Genomic DNA, 16,607 nt, shown 5'->3' with positions numbered 1-16,607 from the left:
GGAGGGGCGAGAGACTTTCTTATAGAGGGAAGGGCGTGCATAGGCTGAGGCGGGTTGCTAACATGCGCTGGGTCAAGAATATGCTCGATTGATGCGCATAGAACACGGCATATGGTTAGCCGCCGTGGTTTGAACGCTTTACGGTGGGCCGGGAAATGGAAGGCTCCCGAACAGAGAAGGACGTTGGTTCAGATTTATGCGGTCGTGGATTTGCTTGCCTAGGTGACACACGAGTCAGAAACCAGCGTTGTAGACCGGACATGCAAGGTGGCTGAGATCGGACATGTGACTCGTCCCAAATAGAATACAGATGACTAGATAATCTAACCTAACTGTCAGTTGATGTGAAATTAATGGACCATGTTTTTTCTTTGAATTTGCAGTACTAACGCGATTTTAGGGATCACGCTAACAATCATCACGTAATTTTTCTTCTTTGCTAGCATAATGCCTATATTATTTTTTTTATTAGAATGATCTTAGGAGAGTGATTCGACGGATCACACAACCATCTCTATCGGTCAATAATTTTTTTTTTTATTAACATGATCTTATATTATATTTATTATTTATCTGGTATAAAATCGATACATTTGTATATATAACCTTTAAAATATTTCAAATGTGATGGAATAAAAATATAAAATTCTTTCTCTCTCTTTTTTTTTATTTTCTATTCTTCCACAAATATTTTAATATGATATTAAAACCATCAATCACCTAATTTGACACCGCCATCCCTCCATCTCTATTGTATCCATCATTGTCATATTTAGAAGCCTTGAAAACTCACACTTTTGATTTTCTAGTAAATCAATATCCAAAAATCTTCTATTTTTTGATAAATTTACAAATCCTATGTTTCTCCATGAATCTTCTATTTCTTAGTGAATCAGTATCCAAAGATTAGGATTAAAATTAGATCAGATGTGGATCAAATACCAGCATATGCATATCTATTTTTTCTAAATATTATTCGGATGTAAAAATTTATATCCATATTTATTTTAAACAGATAGATACAATTCAAATATTGGAAGTGTGAATATTATTATGGATATAAATTAGATAATTAAATTTTATGACTACGGAATCAAAGATATTACTAAATAGATAATAAATCAAGTTAATATCATATTTATATAGTTGTAAATTTTTTTAAAAAAATAATAAGCACTATATAAAATTATATAGGATTATAAGTAGATTTAAATATTCGGATATGGATTGGATAGCTTTATATCCAGATCCATATCTATTTTGCTTTGACAGATATAGATACGAATAAAGATACCAAATGGATCTTCAAATTGCTGTCTATATCCGAATTAATTTGGATATAAAAATAGATCTGGATGGATCCTATCTATACCACTTTTATCCCTACCAAAGATCCCATAATTCCTAGTAGATTTATAGATCTTTTCTTTTCGATTGATTAATATTGAAAGATTTTTTATTTTTCGATGAAACTACGGTTTGTTTGTACTATATACCTTCAGATTTTTCATTGTCTCTTCTCATTATCGCTCGGTCTCTTTCTTTTCATCTCTGATTTTACTTGCCGCTCTGGTTTCATCTCTATTACTCGAACCAGAAGGGAGGGTAACTGAAAGCTTTTAGTAGGCGAGACTCAAGCACTTCTTTAACAATGAATGGTCTACTACTATTGACTTTACAAGATTCTCAAACTCCATGCTAATCAGGTTGATTATCTACTCTTTAGGTTCTTTGAGCTCCGGATGCAAGTAGGTTGAACCTTCTCTTTATGGGTCGCTTGACCTTCATGTGTGAGTAGGTTGTCACAAGACTTTCATGTGTGAGCATGTCTAGTATTTGCTCTATGAGTAGAAGTGGAGCTGCATCCATTGATGGTTGAAAAATTGTCCACCACTGATAAGGCATGTTTCAATAATCCTAGGGGGCAATCCGACCGACAACTCTATAGGATATGTACTTTGGTTAGAAAGGCATTAATGCTTGGTAATAATGTCATTGTAGCGTCAAGTATGTTAGAGAGACAGCAACTGAAGTCATCTCCATCATCTTATGATGGGAAGAAAGGGTTGTTATTACTAGAAATAACTTCCTCTAGATATTTTATCCCATGAAAAACTACCCCTTGGTGCTCAAGTTCAGCAAAATCCACCTCCATGTGGTCTCATATAAAGATATGTGGAAAATGGTGAACAATGATTCATTCTAGATTTCATGCATGGGTTCATGAATAATTTGTCCAAACTATAGTCTATTCATGATTATTGATCCATAGTTGGTCGATCTATGTAGTCTTTTGGTGTAAAGAAAAGATTAATTTTTTTATTCAAGTTGGGCTCCTTGCCTCTAGTTCCAAGTTACAGTAGTATATCAGTTTTCTTGGATCTATATGCTTTCGGTAATATTATTGTAATACCTAATTTTTCTTCACTGTTTTGTGCTTGTAATCTGTATACCAGAAATTTCATCTTCTCATGAATTGATGAGAAATTACGATCTTTCTTCTCAAAAATGAATAAATAAATAAAAAGTTTTTTTAAAAAAAGTGCATTCTTTAGATTATATGGAGTTCTGTAATTCTGCAGGCGCTAACACCCCCAAAACCCTCATGCCTTGATATGTTATGTCTTTTTAGGTTATGGACTTCTCTAAGTTATTGGGTGTTTGCCACTTGGTATGACAAATTTTTGCTGTCGAGCCATTGTTCGATCCTGCAGGTTTTTTTTTTTTTTTTTGTTTGGGAAAAAAATGATGAGGCTTATGTGTCAGCATGGTAGCAATGTATTCTATTTTGTTTAAAATCTTTGAGTTGATCTCGATTTTAAATTGGAACGATGATCTCTATATTGGTCACTTTCTGACTTGTAAAAGAGTTAGCATTAATCATTCACAGGTTTTTATGATTTATATATGATATAGTATGTTATGTATGTTATTTCTCACTCTTGAGTCTTGTCAGTGTTTACGGTATTATGCTGTTACTAGTGCTTCTTGTTTCCCAAGCGCCTTGTTTAATTTCTATATAAAGAGCACACAATTATATCAATAACTTGCTTTTAAAATCTGAAACTATTATATATCTTTTTTGACAAATAATTATATATATTTGACAAATAAAATCATGCAAAACTTTAGGCCTCAATTTTGAATTGGCTTCAATAAGGCTTCGTTTTATGGGTTTCAAATTAATATATTTTGCATTTGATAAAAGGTACTCCAATATTTTGGATGCTGACAAGATTTCAAAACATGCTTTTTAGTTGCTTATCAAGTTTGCCAGTCCTACTATCAATGTGAACTTGTTCATTTGATTAATTCATAATAATTAAGTATCTTTATTATTATTATTGTTGTTGTTGTTGTTGTTATTTTGTAACATATGATATTACTAGTCATAGTATTAATTTGATAATATTACTGCTCTGCACATCTGTTTTTACTAGAATATTTCAACATGCAGTCCAGATCATTAGTTGCAAGTTGGTGGTTACACCAAACTGATCTGTAGTTTGAAAATCTAATGCCGTTAATCAATGCAGATTTATAAGCTACTGAAAGATTCTCACTATTTTGAGGTATATTTGTTTTTTTGGATCCATAGAAGCAAGTCGGAAACAGTACTTTTGTTTTTTGGTAGAAGTCAGAAACAGTACTTTGCTCGAACTTTACTGAAACCAGGACAAAATAATTTCTTGACTCAAGTATCTCATTCATGTCGTTCATATCCTAGATCAAATTTGATGGCCTCTTATTTTCCCCTAGAACAAATTAAGAAAGGAAGCAACAGCTAGCATTAAAAGAGGATGTAGTGATCCACAAGAAGGCTAGGAAGCTGGACTAATTTAAGCCGAAAAGCAAATTGGATAGTACCTCCCAAATAAACTTATTAGGATATGCTTGGTAAGGGAGAGTTGAGCTCTAGAATGAGAATAAAAGTAAGTGATTCCTATTCCAGCTATTTGATGAGAGAAATCTCATTCTCATTCTGATTCCAAAAGAAAATGAAAATATCTTAATCTCCCAAAATTCAATTCTAACTCTTCCCTATCTGATTCTGTGTCCCGAACCAAATACGTTAAGGGATATGACCATTCCGATTCCAATTCCCACTCCAATCCATTCCAAATCTGATTTCGACTCCAGTCGCCAACCAAACATACCCCTAATCAGATGCTGCATTTTAGATGATTATACAATTTCAGAATAGATCTCTAAGCTATATGTCCATGTTACTTTGCATCATCTTGCAATCCCACTTCAGGGATGTGAAACAATCAACACAAACAATCAGCACTACCAATCAACAAGAAAAACAGCGTTGCATCACAAACAAATTCTGGAGTAGTCACACTCATTGCAAGCCAAGAGCATTGAACATCCGTAATGTCATTATTTCACAACACCATTGTTACAGGGCCGCGAAGAATTTTTTTGAAGTTATATGTGATAAACTAAAAGTCCTTAGAGACATGTCATAATACATATTTCTAAAAGAAAAATGCCTCGACAACCAGATAGCAAATACGTAAGTTATGAACAGCAGTAGAAAGTGAACATATTCAGAGAACCATATCTTAGAAAAGAGCACTTTTTAAGAAGTCAAAGTTGACGATACCAGCAGGAGTGACCTTTTTCAGTACAGGCAAATGTTTCAACCTGTAAGCATTGTATGTCACCCTTAAGGGAATCAATAAGCTGAGCAGCAAGCACTTCTAGCTTGGTTTCAACATATCTGACAGAAACTCTACTTCTGCAGGTTCCATGGCTAGCTTTAATTTCTTTATCAGCTCCGTTTCTTTCTGAAGCTATGGAGCAATTTCGGGAACCAGAGGCACAGCAGGCTTTGGCTTCTTTATTTTATCAACCATGACAGCTTGGGTCATTAGAACCATCCCAGATACAGAAGCTGCATTCTGGAGTGCACACCTTGAAACTCTGCATGGATCTACCACACCAGATTTGAGAAGGTCTTCAAACTCATTGGTCATTGCATTATATCCAATCTGCCAGTTACTCGCAAGAAGCTTTTCCACGACAACCGAACCATCAACTCCTGCATTGTGGGCTATTGATGAAGCTGGTACAAGGAGTGCCTAAAAGTCCAGAATCACCTTTTAGTTACAAAGCAAATTCCTCTTGAGGACTGTTATGACTCCTAAACTCCTAAACGCCATATGCTACTACCTTCAGTGGCTGCTAGTATTTGTAGGAACCAAGGTCTGCAATCTTGGACCACATCACCTGGTATGGCGCATACTATACCAGTAGGGTAACAAGACCCGGTACATCAGTGTACCCATTGGGCACTGGTACAAGATAGGCTTGACACCGAGATTGCAACCCTTGGTAGGAACATATTGCAAGTCGGTGAAATGTAATTTCAACAGTGACAAGACATAAGACTTTCAAAAGCAGATGATAACTAAAACAGTGTAACATGTTTTACCAAAAGTATATCAATACAGTAAACTAACTATTAGTTCTCATTATAAGTAAATACTTGGAAATTTGAGCAAAATACTATACAATCCTTCAATGGTCATTTAAGAGTCTTCTTTATCAATGAATGGTAAAATAGATGATAAGAAAATGGTGCGCAAGTTAAACGGAAACATTGATCATCAAATGGTATCAAAGGAGAACATTCAGCATGCTAAGCCGTTAAGCATAAGAGATGGACTTATTATGGCAAGAAATCCAGACACAACATGGCCAGCTATATTGGAACATCTTCTTTAAGATGTAAGGGGATCATCACCGCAATTTCAAGATTTTGGTCATTTTAGCCACCTACTGCAAGGAGAGGCTGACATCAAAGTGGTTTGCAAAGAAGTGGCAAGCAGACAAGCATCAGCATATGTAGCAGAGATTTCATGCCAGAACTCATGGAGTTGACTTAATAGGCGTCATAAATTGGATTGTAGGTGTAATAAGGTTAACCTCAGTCCTTCTGCGAAGAAAACCACAAACATGCATTACCGGATCATCGTTTAGTTGAATTTGCCTAGTTGATATTGTATTATAGAGTGCATAAGGGTAGAGCCACTCATGGTTTTAATCCTATCATATATGATTCAGATCACAATTAGATCAAATCATAAACCAATTTATGTTCTGTGATAGAACATCATTAGGAAATACAGCCCTTAAGATGAAGAATTATTGATGACACGAAATTGGTTCTACGTGAAAGATGATAAATGTAATTCTGCATATGCGTGCCTGTACATGTGCCTATCTGTTCTAGTAATATACATGAAAGGCTGGATCTTCAGAAAACATGGTCGAATCTCAATTTTTTCCATAAAATATAAAAGAATTAACATGTTTGTTCACTTATGTTTTTCTGTTAAATCCTGCAATTTTCAATTTTAACTCAAGATTTTATTTTTAATCAACCCTTGTATGACTTAGTGTCAAAAAGCACTTCATACGATTCAATGAAACAACTTGAGTAATTCATTGAAATTTTGTGTATCTCATCCCATGGGTTTCTTATACATACTTCACACTGCCATTCATGGTCATTTCAGGTTTACCACCTTGAAAATTACATGGTGCCTGGACAGACACCTATGACAGTTGATACCCATAACGAAACCAATCTACATCATAAATTAAGGAAAAGGAGGCATCCCTAACCCCTTTTCTCAGCTAGTGTGCTAGTGTGAAACAATATAGTTACAGATCTGGCTAGTTAAACACAACTTGAAATAACAGTTGAATTGCCATGAGCCAAGTTGCCTTGCCTCCAATTCTTCAGAAATGTAAAACCACTGAGCAAACTTCACCATTACTGGATGTCAATTGCTGAACATGGTATTTTAGAGTCAAGTTACATCAAAGTGTCACTTAAAAAATGGGAGACAAAACTCAGGCAGAAACTTTAGCGAGAAAATGCACATAAAGTCATGAACCCTGTAGATGGATGTGGGGGGTTCCTACTTTCTAGATGGAGTAACAACTCAGAAGTTGTGCATGGAATGCCATCTATACCTTATCATAAACATTGTCGTGGCCACCAACTCTGAATGTTTACCCAATGAGATAAAAGTCAAAAGCTTCAGATGATCTTGTCCATGCAACCAATCACTATACTAAGGAAATCACTTTGCAAGGAAATCAAGTTCTCTCTGTTGGATATTGAGGGACATCAGATTGATGCAAACCTAGTTCTGATTATCTCAGACAACTAACATTCAAGTAAAAATAGGAGCAGCACATACAAAACACAATGAAGATCATCTTTTTTAATAAATATATTGAAATGACCATTTCAGTGTAGAGGAAATACAGAATATGCCCACAGCCATATAGTATTCTCTTTCACACACGATAGCTACATGGGACATATGCAATGGACATGCAGAGAAATGAGAAGGCTCAGGGTAGATTATTGCAGCAGTGACACCCAAATATTCTTGTTAAATGTAATTAACATCACAATTAGGTTTCTGAAACATCGCTTAGACATAAAAAGAAAAGCATCTTAATCTAGTTTTGAACTTCCATATGTGGCCTATCAGCAAGTATTTAAGTTGACTATCATGTCATCCATATTTCTTAATTTTAATTTGTGAACCACTCTCTAGGCAACAAAAGTTTATATCGGGAATCAAGCAGAGACACATCTAATGCTGCAAAATCATAATTCTTAGTCTATTATACACCTCATGTTTCAAATGAAGAAAAAAAAGTAAATCTGTTAGTGTCGTGCCTTGTATCATGTATAGGATCATTGACCTAAAATTTAACCAACATCAAAATTTCCAATTTAATGTCTCAAAGTTGAGGTCCAATAGGGTCAACGACTTGTGATAAGACATGCACACTCTTCCATGTTACATACTACTGTCTACTATCTTTAGGCTATGCTGTATTCTTTATGTGTAAAAGAAATATATGCTGCACAGAGAATGGTAACTGATACATTTTTGGAGCAACTTTTCTTAAGAATTGAGAAAAACGACATAATGTATGCAAAAGCTAGGAAGAAACTAGACCTTTCCAACTATGTCAGCACCAATCTTCTCTTCTGGGTCTTCAATCTGTTGTATTGTGGTAGGAATATGCTTTGATAACTGTACGAATGTTGCCCCTCCACCTGGTGCTATACCCTCATCTATCGCAGCAGAAATCGCATTCTTCGCATCCTCAATTCTAAGTTTCCTATCCTCAAGTTCAGCCTCCGTGGGTGCCCCTACCTAGATATCATTTGCATTTCTTCAGAATCCACAGCAATGCCCTAACAAGTATCACCAGAGCAAGTATTTAAATGCTGCCAGCAGGTCAGTTTTACATAATGAAGCTATACATATAATTACATCAGAGTGTTGATTGATGTATGAAATCAAGAAAAGAAAACAGCAGACCTTGATCACAGCTACACCACTTGAGAGTTTTGCTATCCGCTCAGAAAGCTTCATTGATGGGTAGGCACTATCTGATTCAGCCAAATCTTTCTTTATTTGTGAAATTCTTGCCTGAATCTCAGCTCTCATAGATGGGTCAGCAACAATGGTTGTCGAGTTACTTGTTATAGTTTATCTTCTGAGCAACACCTAGCAGATCTGAGGTTACACCACTAAGAGTCATGCCCAAGTCACTAGCAAGAAAATCAGCACCTGGTTTTCCCGCAAGTGTAAGCACCAGTAAAATCTGAGGTTTGGATTAGTTACCAAAATGACAGATGTAAGAGAAACTAAGACAGACACATTACAAATGCATGAGATTAAAAAACATGAAAATTTACAATACCATGGGACCGACAACATGATAAATATTAAGCAGCGAGTTTAGGAACTCTATGAAACAGGCAAGCCATAGATTGCAGTATAAAACAACTGTTCCAAGCAGTAAATGATTTTAAACACCCTTTTGTGATATTTTTAGAGATATCATCTACCACAAAATTGGCTACAAATCATGCAGTCTGATCACTGCACAAGTTCCAAAGAAGTTTGTAAGCAGACTGGACATGTGCATGAATTTTTAAACAAAAGAATTCCATTTTCTGTTGCATCTTAGAGTTAATGATTGTCTGAAACTGAAAAGAAAAACAGAAAATTCAGCATGACGATAGTTATATACCAACTACCAAAATTGCATGAAGGCTCACCTGTCATGAGAGAAATATCCTGAAGGAGAGCCTTCTTCCCTTCACCAAACCCTGGACACTTGACAGCTGCTACATTTAAGATTCCTCTCAGCTTGTTAAGGACCAATGTTGCCAGCACCTCACTTGATATATCCTCAGCAATAATTAATAATGGAACACTCAATTGAGTGGACTTTTCTAACAGAGGGATGATGTCTTTAATATTTGTCACCTTCTGATCAGTTATCAGAATTTTAGCATTCTGAAACTCCACAATTGATTTATCCTGGTTGGTGATGAAGTGTGGTGACATATAGCCCTTGTCTATCTGAATAAAACATAAATGGGCGTTAATGATACATAAATTTAAAACAAAATGTAAACAATTCATTTCAATTACCTTCATTCCTTCCTGAACATCGATAATAGTATCAAAAGATGATGATGATTCAATTGTGATCACTCCATCAGGACCAATCTGATCTGTAGCCTCAGCAATAAGACCCCCAATAAAGTCATCATTTCCAGCAGATATTGCAGCTACAGCTGGCAAAAAGGAAAAAAAATAAAGTTGAGTTTCATCAAATTTATGGGTTCTTTTCTAGAAATCTATAAGAAAAGGAAGGCTACCTTTTATATCCTCCTTCCCACTTAGAGGACTGCATTTACTCCTCAAGATCTGGATCAGTTCATAAACAGCTTTATCAATACCCTTTTTCAAAGAGACTGGGTTAGCCCCAGAAGCAACCGCCAACAATCCTAATTTGATCATTTCTTGGGCTAAAACAATTGCCATGGTGGTCCCATCACCTGCAGAGTCATTTGTCTTGCATGCTACCTATTTCATCAAGTTTGGTAGATTGAAACAACTCAGAAACATTATATGTGGAAGCAATTATCTATGCATTGAGCAAAACATGCTGCATTGGATGACCTCTTGAATTAGCATTGCACCAGCATTTTCAATTGCATCAGAAAGTTCAATAGCCTGAACAATTGTAACCCCATCATTGATCACTTTGGGTATTCCGGGTTCATCAAGGACAACATTACGCCCTGCATGGATAGCCTTGAGATAGTTAGATAGTTTGAACAATAATCATGTCAGTGGAGTACTATGTACTTCTTCAAAACAAACGATGGAAACAGAAGTTGAAATATAAGCTTCAATACAAGCATATGACCATTCAAAAGTGACCAATGTCCATGGCCATTTACATGACAAACAAGCTGATGGTCTCACTTATGACAACTACTGGACTTTTCACCATTTTTCACCCTGTTAAACTTCATAACGGATGAAATATGATACGTTTCAAAAACACTTAATCAGATTGTCTCGATGGAATAAGTGATATTTATAGAAGGGTACAAAAAGGGCTGACAGTGACCAACATAGACCATTCATCCATAACATGGAACACAGCACCAGTCATTTTTAAATAAAAAACAGTTTGTGGGACAGGAAGAAAACAAAGTTTGTATTTAGGACCTGAAATCCTTTTTTCAAAATTCATTTTCCACCAACAAAATGGGGATTCTAGAAAGCTGGATATCTAAGAAGTCCATGAATCACCTCAAGTGATCCACTTAATTTTCTTATGCACTACAAAAATAACAAAAGAATTTGTATGGAGACGAAAACAAATGAAAGTTAAGAATGGAATTATGATGTAATGCATGCCAACACAATTAATAGACAAGATGGAATTTTCAAAGCCACCAGCAACACTCGGACTAGCTTTCTATAATGTCTCAAATGAAAACTATTGGTGATTACTCACTCCATCTGTTAAAAACATTATTGCAAAATGTGACAGGAGTATTAATGAAACAGGAGCACCACAAGCTTGGGAAAAAAGATAGACCTTATATTTTTACATCCAAGGGAAAAAGCTAAGCTGGGCCATGTTACAAAGTGGTAATGGCATCTAAGTGATTTAGGAACATTTTTAATTATTGAAGAAGAGAGTAACAGAACCAGAAAGCCAAATACCTTTATATACAAACGAATCTTCAATTGGAACGTGAAGAAAAGCACCAAAATTCCTGATTTTTTTCATGAAGTTCATTTATGAAATTCTCAAAATAATTAAGGATTGATCCAGGTTTAATGGCATACTACTTTTATGATGGAACAGACTTGCAACACAGGTGCAGGATATTGCTATCTAAAGATTGAGTTGGGATGGCATGCGTCACCGAGCAGTTATCTCAAGAACTTAAATGGGATTGGCAGCTACAAATTTTTTTTCTATAACAAAAGTTGAATGATAATTAAAGGTTGTATACAAATGTAACACATAATAGCATAAGAAACATGAACAGATTTAATAGTATGGTTCTGACAAAGTTAAAAAGATTAATGTGCTAATAATATATTGTTGATGATTCAACCCCTCTATCTAGTTAAATTTTGTATTGGTCATGGTATATAGGATGAGTTACCATGACCACTTTCACCCCTAATACCAACCATTGGCACTTAATATGTCCTTGCACGTATAGGAACCACTCAGGTACATGGCGTAACCATATATATTTCAACAATTAATGATACAAGTGTCGCACGAGATCAATTTAAGTATGAATCAGTAATAAATGCTTTAGAATTCAAGTCAAATGGATCATAGAGGGTCATCAACGATAGTGGTCCAAGCAGCATTTGTAGGTGGTACAAAACTACAATTGCATTCAACTGTAGAACCTACAATATCAATATATTTTCAACAGCCCCTTACTCTAGCCTAATGCCATAGACTAAATCGACATCGAGTTTTTTATAACTATGGATGCACTGCATCTCTGCATCAAAGGAGAAACTATAAAACAGGACAGAATTTGAAGTAGCTGGCTGAATACATCCCACAATAAATTAGGCTAGTGATTCTGGAGCAGATTAGAAATTGCAATTGATAGTTTCATGTGCATAGAAAGGATCACTAGCATGTAAGTACTTGGATTAAAAAAAAAAGAAGAAGAAGAAAAGAAAAATCAATCATTATCAGATACACAAGATTGTCAAGCATAGTCAAAGTTGAGCATTTTTTTTTTCTAGTAAATTGTTCATGCATGTCACATCTAGAATCTTAGAACTCATCAGAGAAAGAACTTTAAATGTGATAACCTAAGGTCTTGTACAATCGAACCCACTTGACTCTTATCAGGTATAAATTTGGCTGTGACAAAATTATCTTCCCTCGATAAGTCCTCTATGATACTCACTGTATTCACTTACAGTTGCCTGCTTTCTGAAACCATCAGAAGAACTGGTGCTCAGCCATGATTTCAAACAAAAGCTAATGCCACAACAGCATAGAGATAACAAAAAGAAAAAGTAAAACTCCAATCTTACCTGAAAGCTCAAGACCAAGAAACCACGATCCCTACCAGGCCACATATTCAAATGAACAAGAATCAAGGAAGAAGAAGATAATATAATATAAAAACTCGACCTTTATGAATAATTGCGAAGATCTTGTTGCGGCCAATCCCCTCGTCGCCTGGTCGCCGGGAGCGAGCGCCTGCAAAAGAAAGTCCACACTGACCGGAGGTGGCTCCGGCGGGGACCCTCCGACGGTCAAGTCAGAGAGGAGACTAGGCAACAGTAAAAAGAAACAAGGAGCTCAACGAGAGAGAGAGAGTGCTGGAGAGGAGGGAATTCAAGGGTTTGGAAAGGACCTCCTAGCACTGTTGCCTTTCCCGATATATATAGTGGAGCGCGGCATGGCGCCATCATTAATGGTGCTGACAATCGAAGGATTGTCAACCCACTGAGGACTGTCAGAGTCGCCGTGAGGCTGTCAAATCATCGTGGGACTGTCAAATCGCTAGGGTCGACCCATGCCTTAGGTGGGATAATGCCCCTAGACGGCAGTGCCGCATGCCGTTGTCAGGACTGACAGTTTCCAACAGTCGTACGGCGTCTGGAGGAGCCGACCGACCATAGGTCGGCGGCCAGTCGAGAGGCGTCGGGTGGAAACTCGGGGCCCCTCCGACAGTCAGTCGGGCACGTTGCAAGAGTCGGGCATCGGACTCCATAGTGCAGCCGGTCGGGAGAGAGGAGAAGATCTGCCCGACCGACGTATCCTCGGTCGGTCGGTAACGGGTTGAGTCGGCGGGTTCCTCCGAAACTTGCCGAGGTATCCCCGACGTATGAGGGCCTCAATTTCATCCTTAAGTTGGATGCATTGCTCGGTATTATGGCCGTGGCCCCGGTGGAATCGGCAGTACTTCCGCCGGTCGAGGCCCTTTGCCTTCAGAGGCGGAGGCCGTCGCAGATATTCCTCTCCTTCGATTTTCATTAAAATCTGCGCACGAGGAGCAGAAAGAGGAGTGTAGGAGTCATACTTGGGTCGCGTCGGCCTTGGATTCTGCCGTCGGGGCGACCTCTGGTTCCGCCGTGGGGGTGAGACCCGACCGTCGGTCGGGGGCCTGCTAGGTTCGGCAGGGTCCCGACCCTTCCTTCGCTTCTCCTTCGGGCCCTTGGACTCAGTCAGACGCCGATCGGAAGCTCCTTCGTCTGCGCGCATGTACTTGTACGCGCGCTCCAGCAGTTCGGCGTACTCCGGGGGAGGGTCTTGTTCAAGGAGTAAGTGAATCGGGATGCCCTCAGCCCCCGCTTCATGGCCGAAATGGCCATATCTCCGTTGAGGTCCCGGACCTCGAGCGTGGCCGCGTTGAATCGCGTCACGAAGTGTCGGAGCGTCTCATTTTCTCCCTGTTTGAGGGAAAAAAGGCTGTCCGAGGTTCGTGGCGGTTTCCAGCTGGTGCTGAAGTGGGTCACGAAAGAGTGCTCGAGCCGCCCAAAGGAGTGGATACTCCCTGATCGAAGGCCGGAGTACCAGGTCCTGGCAGCTTTGCGGAGCGTGGCGGGGAAGCCGATGCAAAGGAGAGCGTCGGTTGCCCCTTGAATCGTCATATGAGCTTTGTAGCTCTCCAAATGGTCGATCGGGTCGGTGGAGCCGTCGTAAGGCTCCACGTGTGGCATCTTGAACCGACTGGGGATCGGTTCGTCGAGGATGAGTCGCGAGAGAGGCTGGGCGGTTTGGAAGTCGACGTCGTTCGAGGACTTCTGCCCGTCCACCTGCAGCTGGACGAGCCGACGGTCGATTTCTTCGAACCTGCGTTCGTAGTCGTCGATCCGTCGGTGCTGAGAGACCCCGGGGGTGGAATCTCCGGAGGAGTCCGAGAGAGAAGCGGACGGTGTTCGCGGTCGCTTTTCGTTCCTCGCTCGTTCCAGCTGGGAGGGAGACGTCCGTCGAGACCGATGGGTGTCGCGCCGCGGGCGCCCCTCCTCCTCTCGGTGGGAGCGCTGTGGCAGGTGCTCCGGAGGAGGCGACGGAGATCGGTGCGGGCGTCGGCGGCTGCTCCTGGAGGGCATCGGACGTGCCGCCGATTGTTCGGCCGGTGAGAGCGGTAACCGGATCGGTTGGTGCTGAAGGCTTTTGACCGCGTCTGTCAGTACGGTCATCTGCCGCACGATCGCCGCGATCTGTGCCTCCGTGGTCACCGCGGGATGCGGAGAGCTAGGTTCCGCCATAGAGGGTGGAGGAGAGGCCTCTTCCCGACGGAAAGAGCGCCTCGTCGATCCGGTGACCCTCGACCGCTGAGCTCTTGTCTTTGTCATCTTGAATTCTGTGGGGGTTATAATCCCTGGTGCTGTCGATAAAGCACTACCGTACCCCTCCCCTTCCTGGCGCGCCAGATTTGTTGCGGCCAATCTCCTCGTTGCCTGATCGCCGGGAGCGAGCGTCTGCAAAAGAAAGTCCGCACTGACCGGAGGTGGCTCCGGCGGGGACCTCCGACGATCAAGTCAGAAAGGAGACTAGGCAACAGTAAAAAGAAACAAGGAGCTCAACGAGAGAGAGAGTGCTGGAGAGGAGGGAATTCAAGGGTTTGGAAAGGACCTCCTAGCACTGTTGCCTTCCCCGATATATATAGTGGAGCACGACATGGCGCCGTCATTAATGGTGCTGACAATCGAAAGATTGTCAACCCACTGAGGACTGTCAGAGTCGCCGTGAGGCTGTCAAATCGCCGTGGGACTGTCAAATCGCTAGGGTCGACCGATGCCTTAGGTGGGATAATGTCCCTAGGCGGCAGTGCCGCATGCCGTTGTCAGGACTGACAGTTTCCAACAGTCGTACGGCGTCCGGAGGAGCCAACCGACCATAGGTTGGCGGCCAGTCGAGGGGCGTCGGGTGGAAACTCGGGGCCCCTCCGACAGTCAGTCGGGCACATTGCAAGAGTCGGACATCGGACTCCATAGTGCAGCCGATCGGAAGAGAGGAGAAGGTCTGCCCGACCGACGTATCCTCGGTCGGTCGGTAACGGCAGCCATCGGTCGGTCGGTAGAGTTGGACGTCGGTCATGTAGGCCCAACGATGAGTCGGCGTGAGTGAGGTCGGTCGGTATTCCCCAACAGATCTAAAGGAATTACAAGGTGATAAATGATTTCCAATTCTGCAACATAAAAACTTAAACTTTTGGTATACCCAACAAATATATATATTTTTTTGGAGAAGTTGATGAATATAAATAAGTCAGAACGCGATAACAGAAGAATCAAAAACTGAAAAAATAAAAAAGCTTTAACTTTATCAATAATCAACAGAATTTAAATGGATTAACAGAAACAACAGAAGAATCAAATACTACCACATAAAAGACACAAATTTTGTGGACACCCAATCGATTTCAAGTGGTTTAGAAGGCAAGAAAAGATAACCAGAAGGTCCATACCTTTGGGTCCCAAGGTAATGGCGACAGCATCAGCGAGCTTATCTATCCCAGCCTGCAATGCCTTTCTGCAATCATTGCCAAAAGATATCCTCTTTGGACCTGCTCTTACTCTAAAACTCCTACCCGGCGATAGATTTCTCGATGATATATGAACCATTCTCTGTTCCCAACTCCTCTGAGGATAAAACTATATATTTTCAGTTTAAGAAGAGATAGAGATAGAGATAAATAGAGAGAGAGACTACTCACAGTAAAAGAGAGACTTTGAGGAGAGAAGATGGGGGAGGAGGAGAGAGACATTTGAGAGGCGTCGGAGAGAGCTCCGACAGAAGTGGGGCTTAGGTGGGAAGAAAGAGGTTTATTCCATGCACCTGGGTCGGGTCGATCCGACCGGTGCCGATCCGCCTGGTCCAACCAGACCGGACCCGACCCGACCTGGATTAACCCAACCTTGGATGTTTCGACTTAGGGTTTGATGGTGGCTCAGCTCCCACAATGCTTTCGGGAAGATCAAAATCGTACCTACGTGCCTCGACGTCTCCATGAATAAATATCAGCAGGAGCCCCGCCCTATGCAGCAGATTTGATTAAAAATAAAAAAAAATAATTATAATAATTTCAAATATATTTTATTTTTTATAAAAATATATACAGTATATAATTCTATTTTTGAAGACTTACATAAATTTCAGCTTCTTTCAAAGATTCCTTCTTCATTCATAATGCAAAGTAAAAAATAACTGTTTTGTAAGTATATTATTCAATTGAT

The 16,607-nt window shown here is 39.9% G+C and overlaps 1 pseudogene; it reads right to left on the bottom strand.

The window, feature by feature from the left end:
- Positions 1-4,320: 4,320 nt before the first annotated feature.
- On the bottom strand, positions 4,321-16,219 carry LOC105059871 (ruBisCO large subunit-binding protein subunit alpha-like; annotated as a pseudogene).
- Positions 16,220-16,607: the final 388 nt, after the last annotated feature.

The sequence above is a fragment of the Elaeis guineensis genome, chromosome 10 (genome assembly GCF_000442705.2).
Source record: "Elaeis guineensis isolate ETL-2024a chromosome 10, EG11, whole genome shotgun sequence".
Taxonomy (NCBI): Eukaryota; Viridiplantae; Streptophyta; class Magnoliopsida; order Arecales; family Arecaceae; genus Elaeis; species Elaeis guineensis.
Note: the sequence above shows the minus strand (reverse complement) of the source record. Positions and strands in the feature narration are given on the sequence as shown.